The following is a 16,739-nucleotide window of genomic DNA, read 5'->3' as shown; positions in this document are numbered from 1 at the left end:
TTAACTCATACAACTGGGAAAATAAGAAAGGAGTTCGAGCAAAGGGTCACACGGAATTGATGGGCAAATCGACCAAGTTTTGAATCCTACCATTTATTTGCAATTGGTCGCTGGCTTTGACACCAATACAAATTTTTATTACAGACCCTAGATATCAAAAAGCTACATATAATCAAACAAACGGTTTCAAATGGAACACCTCACAGCCATTGGAGCATTTAAATTGCCTCAGACGTGGCAATAAATGTGAATTGTTGCTCCCAGCTTGTCGACTCGATGACAGAAGACGCCATTTGCCTTTTTGCTTCCTCCACCCCTACCCCGTTTAGAATCTCATGCGGGCTTGGGCAACCTGCGAGTACTCTTAATCAAGCGTCGGTGCTGCTGATGCAGTTCCTGATTTTGGATCGATGTTAGGGATATACATACAAATTTTATACGTATATAATATATATACAGTCACGTGAAAAAGTAAGTACACCCCATGTAAAGTTTTGACTTTTTCAACATATTTCAACATACAGCTATTTGATCTTCATTTCAACAATATTGATAGATAAAGGTAATATAATATAACAAATATCATGAAACATTTACATTTTGTAGTCCATTGTATAATTTAAATAAACATGAATGCAAATTTCGCATGTGGAAAAAGTAAGTACACCCTTGGCTCTAATTGGTGGTATTGCCCTCTTTGGCAGAAACAACCTCAAGTAGGCGTTTCTTATAACTGTCTACCAGTCTCTGACATTGACTGGGAGAAATTTTTGCCCACTCCTCCATGCAGAATTCTTTCAGCTGTGCGATGTTTGAGGGGTTTCTTGCATGCACAGCTCGTTTCAAATTCCCCCGCAACATCTCGATGGGATTTAGATCCGGCTTTGACTTGGCCATTCCAGAACCCTCCATTTCTTTCTTTTCAGCCATTCCTTGGTGGATTTACTGGTATGTTTAGGGTCATTGTCATGTTGCAAGGTCCACCTTCGGTTGAGCTTCAACTTTCTGACTGATGGCCTCACATTATCCGCAAGCACCCTCTGGCACAATGAAGAATTCATAGTGGATTCTATGATGGTGAGCTGCCCAGGCCCTGATGCAGCAAAGCTGCCCCAAACCATAATATTTCCACCACTATGCTGTACAGTTGGTATCAGGTTATTGTGGTCAAATGCTGTCTTTGGTTTTCGCCAAACATTGTTTTCTGGTACTATAGCCAAATAGCTCTACCTTTGACTCATCTGTCCAGAGCACATTGTTCCTGAAGTGCTGGTCTTTGCCTTGGTGTTCATTGGCAAACTTTAGTCTTGCCCTGATGTTCTTTCTGGACAGCAAAGGTTTCCTCCTGGCACACCTCCCATGTAGATCAAATTTGTGCAGCCTCTTTCTAATAGTAGACTCGTGCACTTTGACATCAACAGTGGCAAGAGCTACCTGTCGGTCCCATGATGACATTCTGGGGTTCTTAGAGACTTCTTTCAGCATCTTGCGGTCTGCTCTCGGGCTGAACTTGCTGGGGCGGCATGGCCTAAACAAGTTGGCAGTTGTTTGGAATCTTCTCCACTTGTAGATGATCTTCCGGACTGTCGAATGATTGATTTCAAATTGTTTGGAGATCTTTTTTAATCCCTCCCAGACTCGTAGGCATCTATAACCTTCTTTCTGAAGGCCTCAGAGTGCTCTTTTGATCTAGGCATGGTGACGCCGCACACTTCAACAACAAAGAGCAAACCAAACTCAATGTCTGAGGTTTAAATAAGACAGGTTCCTCCAAGATCCTCTCTAACGATGTTCTAATCATTTGCACCTGAGCTGGTGCACCTGATTCTAATTTTAGGTATTTGAAGTAGTGATAAATGTAGGGGTGTACTTACTTTTTCCACGTGCGAAATTTGCATTTATGTTTATTTAAATTATACGATGGACTACAAAATGTAAATGTTTCATGATAGTTGTTGTATTATATCACCTTTATCTATCAATATTGTTGAAATGAATATCAAATAGCTGTATGTTGAAATATGTTGAAAAAGTCAAAACTTTACATGGGGTGTACTTACTTTTTCCACATGCGAAATTTGCATTTATGTTTATTTAAATTATACAATGGACTACAAAATGTAAATGTTTCATGATATTTGTTATATTATATCACCTTTATCTATCAATATTGTTGAAATGAAGATCAAATAGCTGTATGTTGAAATATGTTGAAAAAGTCAAAACTTTACATGGGGTGTACTTACTTTTTCACGTGACTGTACATACTATTCACCACATGACCCCACATATCCATCCCAATTGACAACCAGGAAGGACAGAGGTGGTTTAGTTAAACCGCGTGAAGATGTGTTCCACATTGTAAAAAAAACAGACAAAATTCTAAGGTACAGTGCACATGTTTCAGTGGGGGTGCACCAAAAGATTTCATGAGGGGCTGGGTGATTTTTGAAGAAAAAAATTGTCACACCAAATGGATTTTAAAACAATTTCGTCCTCGAAGGCAACAGAAAAAAATTTGTTTTCAAACTCTGTTATGTGTATAATATGGTGAATATAAAAATTGGCCGCCAAGAGCGACGAAAAAAAAAAAAAAAAGTTGCCGCCAAAAATAAAATTTTCCTCCAACCCCAACTACCCAGCTCCCCATGGAATTTAATGGCACACCCAGGGGGCAATCAATTTTTGGCACATGGGGGGGAGGGGGAATTATTGCTCCTAACTTAAATTGAATAGAGTGATCCTTGGAAAGAGGAAATCATATTGGGGAGGCAAAAGTCAGTCAGTTAGCGGTCAAATTCGGTCATTCATTTTCAACTTGTGCATTGAATATTTGTATTTGAGCATTTATTGCACATGATTTGATGTATTTTGATGAAATTTGCACTCAATGATGACCTGTACATGTATATGTATAGCAACATTGCATACATGTTATGCTTTGGTTCACCTACAAAGCGTCTCTACCTGTGCGTTACACGTTTCTTGTTGACCGCTTTTGTTTGCACGCGTAAATATTATGATGCAATTCCATGGACAGTGCGCACACATTATAGCTGCACAACCTAAAACATGCAATGACGTCAGACAGGCGACCGATCTTGGAAGTGAACCAATGCATAGTGAATGTGAGGTCAAAGGTCATAGGTTTTCTAGTGTTACTGATGTGCTGTGCAGTACGTCCATGCTGCCTTTTCGGTTTACAATTTTTTAAAAAGTTTATTTATCTTTCAATTTTAGGAAAACATTGTGTACTACTGAAGGTGGACCCATGAGGACATCCTCCAATCTGTTGAAGTCAGTTCAGTTGGAAATCCTGAATACCGTGCATGGTTCTGTCTTCTCAGATCTGAATGAACACTGCCTTGACCAATACTTGATGGAAGAAGATGATCATGTCACTCATTTTATAAAGAAAATCAGCTCCTTATTGATTAGGACTATTCTTCATCATGGCAGTCTGTACACAGAACATTTTGTTAATGAAAATAAGCCATCAAGGAGACACCAACTGACAAAAACTTCTTTTTTTTAGGACAATAAATGATATCACTGTTGTGATGCTCTCCTGGGTACGGTACATCTTGAAGTGCCTGAACATTGTGTGTATCAGCAGAATGTGGCTGTGGATTTTACGAGATGCCTATTGTGTATGACGGATGTATTGCTACAATAAATGGAACTGAGGAACATTTGGAAATATGCATGAACTTGAATCATGTGAATTGAATAGGCGTGCACTCATGACACTGAATCCCTCAGGCTACACTAAAGTTACAGCATGACGGCAATCTCAAGACGGACCTTTCACACTAACTCAAGTTCACAATTGAGGGATCATTATACTGTACTTTGTTGGATTGCATACTTCATTAGACATTTGAACCAGCCCTTGAACTGATTTTGTTTCCATTTTAGAATGATCGTTATAGTGTTACCCCGGATTGTTGCATGGAATAGACTGTATTAGCTTACCAAGTTAAAGCTTAACTCACTGCATTATAACTGTGTATATCGCCGATACAAATGACTTCTGTTCAAAGCTTTACATCGGCATTCAGCCCTAAATTGTCAATTTAAGGGAAGAAAATATACTCTTTTATCAAATGCATTTGTAGGAAATACCGTTTTCTTATTTATTTCCATAATTTCGCTAAGATAAAGCTAGGTACAGTTTCGTTCACGAGTGACAGTTTTACGTATTGTTTACATTCAAACTCGTACGCCAATACCTGTACATCCGGGTTATCCGAGCAATTTTTGCCCTCTTTGGTAATGGCGGACGTGCCCTCATGTGCGCACATGATCGTAATGTTAGCGGTATAGACCGATCCGACGGAGGGTTCAATGGACGGGCACCCTCTATAGACGCCGCCATAGTTGTGAGGCGGCCGCTTCATTCGGCTTGCTCTCCAGCGTTCAGATTACATGCAGTTACTGGTCTCAGTTCACTTTGCCGAAAGAATATCGATACAAAATATATTTGCTTGTTAGATTCATCGGAGAAGATGGAATCGTGGACGATACGACCGGTCCACCAAGCTATACGACCAGTGAGGAGCCGGTGTGGCGGTCCTCGCGGAGGGTGGACTCTGAGGGAAGAATCCATGCGGGGCGGCAGTGATACACCCGCCGTGACCTGGCCGTATGGAAGAGTCGATGAAGCGATAAGGAGCCGGTGAGGCGGCCCGCGCGGAGGGACGGAGGCCCAGTCGGGTCTGCCAGACGAGTCGCGACCCTAGTGATCAAGGAACTTGGGGCTCGGCAGCAGCCACTCGGGGCCTAGCCGTAGTTGCCAGAGGTGGCCGGCCCGGGGCGGAGGTGGACTCTGAGGGAAGACCTGGCCGTATGGAGGAGTCGATGAAGGGACGGGCACCTAGTCGGGTCGGTCAGAGGCGTTGTTATCGTAGTGGTCGAGAAACTCGAGGCTAAGGTGGAAGGGGGCTCAGCATGGTGTAGCATAGGGTACGTGGTTGCAAACAAAATAGGTTTGGTGCAGGTGGAAGTGGCAACCGGGTACCCCCAGGTGCCAGGTGCCTTCAGGGCGGCATGGCCGTGCGCCTCCGGCGCCCGGCGATATCGCAGAAAACGGGGTTTGTATCGTGTGCCTTCAGGTGCCAGGTGTCCACGACCGCTCCACACGTATAGAGAAACACTTGAGAACGATTATCACGGACACTTTTCATGTACGATCGTGATGATAGTTGTGCTGGCACAGCCAGCTGGAGTTAAGTTTGGATCGGGACGCCTCCCAGTAATGGCGGACGCAAGAGCGCCGCCTATCGGCGAAGGGGGCATGATCATCCTTATCGGATCGGTCTATAGGAACTGCGCACTCTTGGTTATTTATAGAACTCTGTGAAAGGGACCACCGGCACAGGTGACAGAAGCGGTATAGGTGGTGAAACAGGAGGTGGTGGTGTCCAACAATCCCCGATATACTCCAGGTCACAATCAGATTCACAATGATAGGGTTGGAAGATCGCACTGGCAGAGGAAGGATGGGCGTGAGCCGGAACCTGACAACATCCGTCCTGGCGAAACCCATGGGCGGATGAATGCAGCTGTCCGCCCAGGATTCCGTGGACGGAACACCACGGGAGGTCCAGTGATGCCACAATATGTCGGTGTCGTGCAGAGGACATGCCACGATCTACAGCGAGGCAAAACAAGGCCACCAACGGGAGGCAAATCCACACACAAATGAGTCAGAGCATTGAGCAGTGTCACCCTATGCCCGTCATTGAGAATACAGGCGGTAGTAAAGGAAGTGACAGTCTCCCGAAGAACAAGGACCAACCGGCGGTAGTATTTAAGGATGTCGGCAGCAAAGGGAACTGCTACCGTGTCCGGGGAGCTCACAGTTGTCTGCTCAATAGCCAGGTAAGGAAAGTATGCACCGAGCTTCATGGGGTGGTCCGTGGTGCTATAACTTCTGCCCTGATCAGCCACAGAGTGAACAAAGCAACGCTCAGGCCAAAATCGCGTTGGTTGCTCTCCACAGTAAATCTGTTCAATGTCAGAGGTTGTCATGAGTTGCGAAGCTTGATGCAGGCTGATATCATTTGCAATCACCCATAGGGTTCCCACGAGCACATTCCCATTCATTCACACATCTCTGAGCCAGCTTGGGGCTGGCAGGCTTAGGTCTCACATCAACGTTGTCTTCTTATTCTTCAGAAAAGTGATTAAACCACATGGGCCGAGCACCAACCTCATGGGCATGAGGGACAACATCAAGGTTGGCTTCCTCTTCTTCTTCTACATTGCAATTGTGAATGGTTAATGGGTAGTCGTTACTCCCTATGCCACAATCACTGACCTCGTAGGCATGAGGCTCAGGTTTCACGTCAAAGTTGTGTTGTTCTTCTTCTTCCCCGTCGGAACAGTCGGTAATCCACAGTTTGTTGTATTCTTCTTCTTCTTCACTGTCATAGATCCACAAAGGCTTCACATCAAGGTACTGTTACGGATTTGTCACTTCCGTTGTGGTTTTCATCCACTGTAAATATTTCTGATTCCATGTACAGTGGTACCTCGGCTTACGAGTGCCCCAACGTACGAGTTTTTCGGGATACGAGCCGTCGCTCGGGCGGTTTGTTGCTTTGGGATACGAGCCGAGATCCGATGTACGAGCTCAAAAAATTTATTTTTTTGAATTTTCCGGTTGTGGCTTCCGGTTCCGGTCACGCGGTTATCTTGCCGTGAAAGCATCTCTGCTTGGATATAAAACACGCAATCGTCGAAATACATGAGCGAGGAATCTCCTTGCTCCAGCCGGTGACGTCATCGGCGGGGATCCCCGCCTCCAGAGTGGCTGGTCACGTGACCGCCAAAGCGTGTCGCGCGTGCGGGTATAATGAGCTACACCTGTGGATCACGTGACCACGGAAGCACGCCTCGCTTGAGAGGCATGGCTTTCGGTTTGCGTTTTGCTTTATAAGGCGCGATAAATGGGCTTTTGAGTGTTAGCGGTTCATGGCGTTGACGGTTCATGGCGGTTCATGGCGGTTGACGGTTCATGACGGTTCATGACGGTTCATGGCGTTGACGGTCAAAAACCCATTACATCAATTTTACCAGGCACTGTACAGTAAGTACAGTGGACACCAAATGCACGGTGGAAGGCTAGAAGTAGAAGATCGTCCAAGACAAGTGAGAATAAGCCATACTTTGGAGGAGATGACGTCATTCGCTGGTCCGATAACCAAAGATGTGGTATAAAAAACCAGGTGAGCTAACAATGCAGCAATGAAGGAATTCGGCCAAGGCACCGGCACACAACGACCTACCTACATCGAAAGACTCAATGCCAATGGTGACAGAAGCCAAGACGGCCGGCTTAAACACCGCCGAAAGACCACGGTGTACCAACTTACGATGCAGAACATCTTGCACTTAATATGATGACAACAGGTGCCATCCTCTGACGTACCATTACAGGTACAGGTACAGTACACGTGAGCACAGAGCAAAAGTTCACTGAAACCGAGATTAAGAAAAAAGAAAAAACACCTCGTGGTCCGTGCTCGATATCCGAGTTTCAATCTTTTCAAACACATGATGCTCTCGGTCACGGTATCTCCTGCGAGCTGCTTCTCCTTCAACCACACAAACAACAACTTCTCCATATCTTCATGGATAGAGGTCCGGAGCTTTGAAATAATCGTAACGCCCTTGGCTGGCGTTATAGCCTTTATGGACTCCTTCTGCTTCAAAATCGTACATATCGTAGAAGGAGTACGATCGTACTGCCTCGCCAAGTCGACAACACGCACACCTCACCTGGCATGCTCTTCTCCTCTGCTTAATAAAACCAGTTTATTTCTTTACATTCTCTTGTATTATGTACAGTATATACGAGGTCGTGCTTGTTTATACATTATTTGTTATTTATAAAGTACATTTTTGTTATTTAAAAGCACCTAACAAAAAAAATTGGTGTTTTTTTTTTGAGGCTGGAACGGATTAATAGCATTTCAATGCATTTGAATGGGAAAATTTGCTTTGACTTACGAGCGATTTGGCTTACGAGCTCCGTCACGGAACGGATTAAACTCGTAAGCCGAGGTACCACTGTACTATTATTGTTTTCAAAAGGTTTATTGTTTATGAACTGTTTTCAAAAGGTGAAAAAGTTAGAGTTAAAAGAAACAGGAATCCGGATCGGGAACTGGAGGATGACAAAGAGAAGAAGAGCGAAAAGAAGGCGGAGCGAGTGGAGTCGGACAAGAAGCATAGTTGCTTTGCGGTCTGGAGCGAACGTTGGCGAGCAAGAGTCACGAGTGAACTTTGGGTTTCCCAGGAAAGGGATTCCTGCGACAGAGTGGTTATCGCTGTGACAGATTAACCTGCGTGTCAGGTTTTGCGATCGATTCAGGAGAGAATCATCGTCGGGCCGTTACGTCTCGAGAACGGGCCGTCGGCCATTTTGACTCGCGCGCTTTGGGCGTCGAGCAAGGTTTCTTTGCTTCGCTTCAGCCTTTGCGCGTTGCGCAAGGTTTTTCTTTGCTTGACTTCAGCCGTTTTCACTGCATTCATACGTATCTCGTGTGTGTGTGTGCGTGCAACGCGGCTCGCCGATGGTGAGCCTTGGAACATCCATGCCCGAGGGTGTGATTTCCCAGTCGCCTGGAGGGCGCCTTTGCACAGCTTTGGCAGCAGGACTGTAACTGCCAACCCAACGGGATTCTGGTCTCGATTGGACATTGATCTGTCGAGCGCTGGAGCGGATCAATTTTGGCTTGAAGCTGGGGATTAGAGACATTGGGGATGTTCTTGTTTCACTCACTTGGAGCACAGTGAGTTATATATTACAAAACTGATGGTACCATCATAGGACATATTGATTGTACTTTTGATTACTATTATTGTTGTACTGTTATTCTTGTGTGATGTTAATACAATATTTGTGTGTGAGTAACAATTGGTGGGGCTTCCCCATTGATCTTTGACATACAGAATAACACATTTTTCTGCCGTGACTCCTCTCGGGGCTCGGAGGTACACCGTGACCAGGGGGTCGGGGAGGAGCACGTAACAGAAATTGAGGGCTCGTCCGGGATGGAATTCCCTAACATTCCCAAAATTCCCAAATTTGGAATTTTTCTAACATTCCCAAATTTTTCAAAAAATTGGAAAGAATTTTGTGTGAAGGTTAACAGGTGGTGTTAACTGATAGTCACCATGGTGTTTGATGCAGAAACGTTTGCGGCGTCCCCTAATGAGGCACATTTCCAAGCGTTAAAACGATCGGAACTCTTGATATTGGCCAAACATTTTAACTTGGAGGTCCGAGCTCATATGAAGAAAGCAGAGATGCAGACATTGGTGGTAGAATCTCTGGTGGGACAGGGAACATGGACAGAGGTAGCCTTGGATTGGTTACCCGAGGAAAAAGAAAATGTAGAGCTCCGGAAAATGGAGATGCAACTGCAGAGCCAGGAAAGGTTAAAAGAGTTGGAATGGAAAGTCGAGGAGAGAAGAGCAGAGGAAAGGAGAGCTGAAAGAGAACTAAAGGAAAGAAGAGTAGAACAGGAACGAGAACTCAAGTAAAATAGAGTATAACAGGAACGAGAACTCGAGGATTGAAGAACAGAGGAAAGGAGAACTGAAAGGGAACTCGAAGAAAGAAGAGCAAAGGAAAGAGCCGAGGAAAGGAGAGCCGAAAGGGAGTTAAAGGAACGTGACATGGAGTATCAGAAGGAAGTTAAACTCAAGGAGCTGGAATTAATGGGAGAACGGGGAGAAGTCGTATCCATGCCGGCTAGTTCGACATCTAGTCAGAACACCTGGGATGTTGGTAGGCATGTGAGGCTGGTTCCACCCTTCAATGAAAAGGAGGTAGCCAAGTTTTTTTTACACTTTCAGAAAGTGGCTAAAATGGCCTGTGGGGTCCTGGACTATGTTTGTGCAAAGTGTTCTGGTGGGTAAAGCTCAAGATGTCTATTCGGCTTTACCGATTGACCAATGTGCAGATTATGAGATAGTGAAGAAAGCCATTCTCAAAGCCTATGAATTGGTCCCTGAAGCTTACCGGCAAAAATTGCGGAATGCCAGGAAGAGGGACAGTGAGACCCATTTGGAGTGTGCCAGAATGAAGGAAACCATGTTTGATCGGTGGTGTGATTCAAAGGGGATTGGGAAAGACTTCAAACTGTTGCGACAATTGATCTTGGTGGAGGAATTCAAACAGTGTGTCCACGCGGACATTAAAGTACATCTGGATGAAAAGAAAGTACCAGAGTTGTATGAGACAGCAACCGTGGCAGATGACTATGCCTTGACACACAGGATGGGGTTCCACAAACCTAACTTCTCGCCTAGAGTTAGCCAGGGGAGTTATGGTAAATCAGGGGCGGAGAACAAATATTCGTGGAGGCGGCCTAGAGATGACTACGGGGACAAATCTGATACCCTGACTTTTAGGGATCAGAAGACTACAGTTCCAAGACAGACTTATCTTCCGGGGGGCCCGAGGCAGACCACGAGTTTTTCTTCCGGGCCTACTTGCCCTTTTTGCAAGAAACCTGGACATTTGATGTCCCAATGTTACGCCCTGAAAAGGAAAAATCAGGAGCGGAGTCAGACTAGTACAACTCCGAATGCATTGGCAAATGCGAGAAATCGTCCTTGGGGGACAGTGCCTTGTGAAGGTTCCCATGCCAAAGTTACGGCATCACAGAACGACCTTGTTCAAGAGGGTTACAAACCTTTTATTTCAGAGGGGTTTGTGTCACTGGATGGAGACTTGACTAACCAGAGACCTGTTGGGGGTATTGAGGGACACAGGAGCACATCAATCTTTGATGCTTGAAGGCATTTTGCCATTGTCAGAGAAGACGGCAACTGGTGTTAGTGTTCTTTTACAGGGGGTTGGTGGCTATGTTAAAGCTCCACTTCATGTCATCCATTTAAAGTCTGATTTGGTGTCAGGACCGGTCACCGTAGGTTTACAAGCCACTCTACCTGTAGAGGGAATATCTTTTGTTATCGGTAATGATTTGGCCGGTGGTCAAGTTTCTGGTAACCCGATGTTTGTTGAAAAGCCTAGTATGGAAAATAACCGCACAGTTAGAGCAGAAGATTCCGGGTATCTTTCCATCCTGTGCCGCGACTCGTGCTAAGGGTAGGAAGCGCTCTGAAGAGAAGAGGAAGGTACTGACGTCACGCTTTGCACAGACACTTCTTGTCAAGTACCCTGAAACTAAGTGTCAGCACTCACAAGTCAGGGATGGAGGCAATGTTGGCAAACTCTTTGTAGGTGGACTTAACTGCAACACAAGGGAAGATGTTCTGGACTCTGTCTTTGGCAAATATGGACCACTCTTGGAAGTGCTGCTGATAAAAGACAGGGAGACACAAAAGTCGAGAGGGTTTGGCTTTGTCACGTTTGAAAACACAAAGGACGCCAAAGATGCAGAAAAGGATTTGAATTGCAAGGATTTGGATGGTCGGACCATAACAGTAGTGCAGGCAGGCCATGGGCGTCGAGGGGGCTACAGAGGAGGAAAACGTGGAGGTACTTTCAGGGGTGGCTATGGCTCCCGGGGTGGGAGTAGTAGTTTTGGTGGTGGCCGCAGTCGAGATTACTATGGAGGCTCCCAGAGTTACGGCAGCTCCCGAAGGGATGATTATCAGGGTAGTGGCTGAGAAGGAGACCGCTATTTACGTGACTACAGCGACAAGTGCTCCAACCGTGATTATTATGAAAGTTAGGAAGAGTTTGAAGCACTGAATGCTGCGGAGCAGCCGAGCCAAGATTCCGACACGGATTAACCGTGAACTCCACGTTCCTAAAGGCGTCCATGTCGTGAATACTTCCAGGCCTCAACACCCAACCACCATGAAACCTGGCTCTCAGCTCGGCCTCCTTCAAAAAGTGCTATAGATTTGCTTTGTTTTGGATTTTTGATCACAACCCCTTAACCTTCATTCAAAAAATGAAAAATAAAAATCAGAGGTTGATGAGATGGAGTTTGGCTTTGCAGGAGTTCAACTTGGAAATTCAGCATGTAAAGGGCAGGGACAATGTCGTTGCTGATGCTTTGTCCAGAGTGAACTAACTTTGGAAATTTCTGTAGGTGGTTTGGAAGTTTTGTTGCTTTATTTTTGGGATTATTGTTGCTCCCGTGAATTGATGATTTGGGTGTGAGTTTTACTTTTGTTTGTTAAAAGAGTTTTTGCCTGCAAAGAAAGTTTTCACTATGTTCAAACTTTCTTTCTTGAGGGGGGGAAGTGTTACGGATTCGTCACTTCTGTTGTTGTGGTTTTCATCCACTGTAAATATTTCTGATTCCATGTACTATTATTGTTTTCAAAAGGTTTATTGTTTATGAACTGTTTTCAAAAGGTGAAAAAGTTAGAGTTAAAAGAAACAGGAAACCGGATCGGGAAACGGAGGACGATGAAGAGAAGAAGAGCAAAAATAAGGCGGAGCGAGTGGAGTCGGACAAGAAGCATAGTTGCTTTGCGGTCTGGAGCGAACGTTGGCGAGCAAGTGTCACGAGTGAACTTTGGGTTTCCCAGGAAAGGGATTCCTGCGACAGAGTGGTTATCGCTGTGACAGATTAACCTGCGTGTCAGGTTTTGCGATCGATTCAGGAGAGAATCATCATCGGGCCGTTACGTCTCGAGAACTGGCCGTCGGCCATTTTGACTCGCGCACTTTGCGCGTCGAGCAAGGATTCTTTGCTTCGCTCCAGCCTTTGCGCGTCGCGCAAATTTTTCTTTGCTTGACTTCAGCTGTTTTCACCCCATTCAGACGTATCTGGTGTGTGTGTGCAACGCGGATTTTTAAGGTAAATCGGAGGTTCGCCGACGGTGAGCCTTGGAACGTCCATACCCAAGGGTGTGATTTCCCAGGCGCCTGGAGGGCACCTTTGGATTTCCCAGTCGCCTGGAGAGCGCCTGTGCACAGCTTTGGCAGCAGGACTGTAACTGCCAACCCAACGGGATTCTGGTCTCGATTGGACATTGATCTGTCGATCGCTAGAGCGGATCGACTTTGGCTTGAAGCCGGGGATTAGAGACATTGGGGATGTTCTTGTTTCACTCACTTGGAGCACAGTGAGTTATATATTACAAAACTGATGGTACCATAATCGGACATATTGATTGTACTTTTGATTACTATTATTGTTGTACTGTTATTCTTGTGTGATTTTAATACAATATTTGTGTGTGAGTAACAATTGGTGTGGCTTCCCCATTGATCTTTGACATACAGAATAACACATTTTTCTGCCGTGACTCCTCTCGGGGCTCGGAGGTACACCGTGAACAGGGGGTCGGGGAGGAGCACGTAACAGTCAGTACTCATAAGCATGAGGGTCAGACTCCACACCAAGGTTGTCTTCCTTCCTCTTCTTCTTCATAACAGTCATTGAGCGTTAATGCTTAGTTGTTAATCCCCATGTCACAAGCACTGACCTCTCGGCACGATGCTCAAGTTTCACATCAAAGTTGTGTTCTTCTTCTTTCCCGTCGGACAGTCGGTAACCCACAGTCTGTTGTATTCTGGTTCTTCCTCACTATTGTAGTTGTTAATCCCCACGTGACGAGTACCAGCCATAAAGCGATGGTCAGGCTTGGGAAGGAACTCGCATTTACTGAAGAAAAGTTGTGGGGGCCGAGCAGTTGCCTGACACGGTGGACACAATTTGCCCGGCACACTAGAACGATCTTTCAGGTGGTCATCAGGTGAACAGTTGATTAAATTCGAGTCTATGAAATGGGCCGCAGATGTGTGAAATCCGTAATGGAGCCGAATGGTTTGCCAAATGGAGGTCAAAGATGTAGAGTTCTCACAATAGAGAATCGGGAGATGATGGGACAATAATGAGCGATTTGAGTCAGCATGAAGTGTAGGTGCATCACCTTCTGTTGTGCATTGCGTCACACGGCAGCAGGGACGTCCTCTCCAGCATCTGCAAGACCTTGTAGGGGCGAACCGTTGGTTTGCTTTCCCCATGTGACGCCGTTACTAAGAAAATATGAAAAGTTTGGATCGATTGAAAGGTTACACTGGACACTTTGTCGCCAGTTCTCGAAAGACGTAAGTTTCCTGCTTCGTCAGACTCCATTGTTTGGGAGCCCGATGTGCCGCCGCCATGTTAGGAGTGCGGAGTTCTTCAGCTGTTTCGGGGAGCCAGTCGGGCATATACACACGACCTCTTCGGTCAGGAAATTGTCTTGGTGTCCGATGCATGTTTACCGTGTTTTACACGGTGTGCTGACGAAATGACAAAGCTTGTGCTATCCAGATTAGTGTTGGTCACGTATGTGTGAAAACGCTCATGTAGATTGAGGCGGGAATTTAACAAGTTCGCTCGTCGTCGGTTGTTGAGCCAGCGGATGAATGGGTTCAAAGACGCTGCCACCACGCCAGTAAATGGTAAATGCCTCTCATGAATTCCATCGTGACGGAATCACTATGTGCACTCTAATTTTGAACATATAAGGTAATTATCTTGAATGCTAAGAAGAGCAGAGAGAATTCAATTATATGTATTGAACCAGAACTGTCACATGGCTACAGACGAGTACTACTCTCAGTGAGGCAGACCAGGTAATGTGACGGAATCACACGTGGGTGACGATTTCCATGGAATTCATCCTCTCCTTCCTTCAGAGTGAATGCCCAACCAAATCACGTTCAGGCTTTGTTATAACATCAGCATTTAATCACCACACTTTGTTGGGTGACGAGGCATGAGGCAACAGCACATCAGGATGAACAAGACACCGGGACCGCCGGGCCACGCATGCGCAAATAGCGATGATGCATATGCCTACGTCACCAACAGTAATCACATTAACATATAATGGCGCAGACTGATTTTTCACTAATTTTATCCATCTGCACCTCCATGTATGCGCTGAACTGCATCATGAATAAATCCATATCAAACCGCGCTTGCACAGCGGGTTCAATAACAGCCGCCGGCTCTGGACTGGAAGCGACGCCATTATCCACGCCCCCTTCTTCGCCCTTGTTAACTCCGGGGTCCATTTACACGTTTTTGTCCTGGGGCATTCATTCATTCTCGTGCTCATCGTTCACATTCTTTACACCCACCGGAACCTGCTCGTCTTGGCCCGCCATTGTCCGAATTTAATATTTTTTTTCTTTTAATTAAATTTTCACCATGCTCGTAATTTTGAGGTACGTGGAACGTACCCCAGGTCCGAATCCCACTGCAGACACCAATTTTGTTGTGGATCCCCGGGTCTGTCGACGTACTAAGGGGGTGGCGGGGTGAAGATCCCGTTTCCCCCACAGGCACCGGATCCACGGGGTCGTCGATCGCGACGAAACTCGCGGTCGACAGGTTGCTAAGCAACTTCAAATGCCAATCCCCCAACCACGGGTGAAGGGTTATTGGTCACTACCCAAATAACTTCAAGACCACGTCGTTAGAAAGACCGGGAAATGAACCCCCTTCTCGCGATTTCACACGTTATTCCAATCGAGTGCGCCGAGCGGTTTTTGCGCTGGTGTGAATCACGGTTATGCTGCGTGATTTCTGGACCTAATTAAATTCGAATTTGGTTCGGACTATGCTGGGCCAATGGGGGAAAAGACGTACACGAACAGGATGAAAGGACCCCAAATGTACACGTCTTTTATTTATAATTCACAGAAAAAGGACGAGAGGCAGACTTATCAATTCATACCTATCTAAATCCCGACAGGGGCCTGGCGCACACACACTACGAATGAATCGCACAGGTTAAACTTGTACCGAGCAACGTGCAGCCGCGGACCTGGGTTCGCTAGCTTCCACGCAGCTCCCAGGCCGTTCAGGATGCGCAGCTTGCAGAAGGTCCGCAGGACGAGCCGCCACGTCAAAGTCAGCACGAACGATGATCCAGGACGGGGAACCGTTCAACGCAGGCGACGAACTTAGCTTAAGCACCAGCACGTCGGACAGCCAGCTTGAAGTACCACAACGAGAGGGCAGAGAGAACTCGAAGTGCGATGGACACGGGTTTATATCAGGGCGAATGGCAGAGTGGCCAGACGGAAACCTCTCCTCAGTGAAAGACACATGAAAGCCCGCTTGTAGTTTGCAAAAAAGCACCTAAAGGACTCTCCGACTGTGAGAAACAAGATTCTGTGGTCTGATGAAACCAAGATTGAACTGTTTGGCTTCCGTCTGGCCACTCTGCCATAAAGCCCAGATCGTGGAGTGTTGCAGTGATGGTTGTCCTTCTGAAAGTTTCTCCCATCTCCACACAGGATCTCTGGAGCTCAGCCAGAGTGACCATCGGGTTCTTGGTCACCTCTCTTACCAAGGCCCTTCTCCCACGATTGCTCAGTTTGGCTGGGCGGCCAGCTCTAGGAAGAGTTGTGGTTGTTCCAAACTTCTTCCATTTAAGAATTATGGAGGCCACTGTGCTCTTGGGAACCTTCAATGCAGCAGAGTTTTTTTGTAGGCTTCCCCAGATCTGTGCCTCGACACAATCCTGTCTCTGAGCTCTGCAGGCAATTCCTTCGACCTCATGGCTTGGTTTTTGCTCTGATATGCATTGTCAGCTGTGAGACCTTATATAGACAGATGTGTGCCTTTCCAAATCATGTCCAATCAATTCAATTTACCACAGGTGGACTCCAATCAAGGTGTAGAAACATCTCAAAGATGATCAAGAGAAATTGGAGGCACCTGGGCTAAATTTCAAGTGTCATAGCAAAGGGTCTGAATACTTATGACAATGTGATATTTCAGTTTTTTCTT

At 46.0% G+C, this 16,739-nt stretch overlaps 1 protein-coding gene across 10 annotated transcripts in view; it reads left to right on the top strand.

The window, feature by feature from the left end:
• The window catches only part of LOC137421009 (uncharacterized), a 75,305-nt gene extending 71,615 nt beyond the window's left edge, over window positions 1–3,690 (top strand). For 8 of the 10 annotated variants that reach the window (XM_078772042.1, XM_068106637.2, XM_078772043.1 and 5 more), the window contains one exon: window positions 3,241–3,690. The gene's annotated coding sequence lies outside the window, so the exon portion shown is untranslated. The remainder of the gene's footprint in view (window positions 1–3,240) is intronic. The other 2 variants (XM_068106636.2, XM_068106635.2) reach the window with 1 other exon arrangement.
• Window positions 3,691–16,739: the final 13,049 nt, after the last annotated feature.

This window comes from Myxine glutinosa, chromosome 2, assembly GCF_964187855.1.
Source record: "Myxine glutinosa chromosome 2, kmMyxGlut1.1, whole genome shotgun sequence".
Lineage (NCBI taxonomy): Eukaryota > Metazoa > Chordata > Myxini > Myxiniformes > Myxinidae > Myxine > Myxine glutinosa.
Note: the sequence above shows the minus strand (reverse complement) of the source record. Positions and strands in the feature narration are given on the sequence as shown.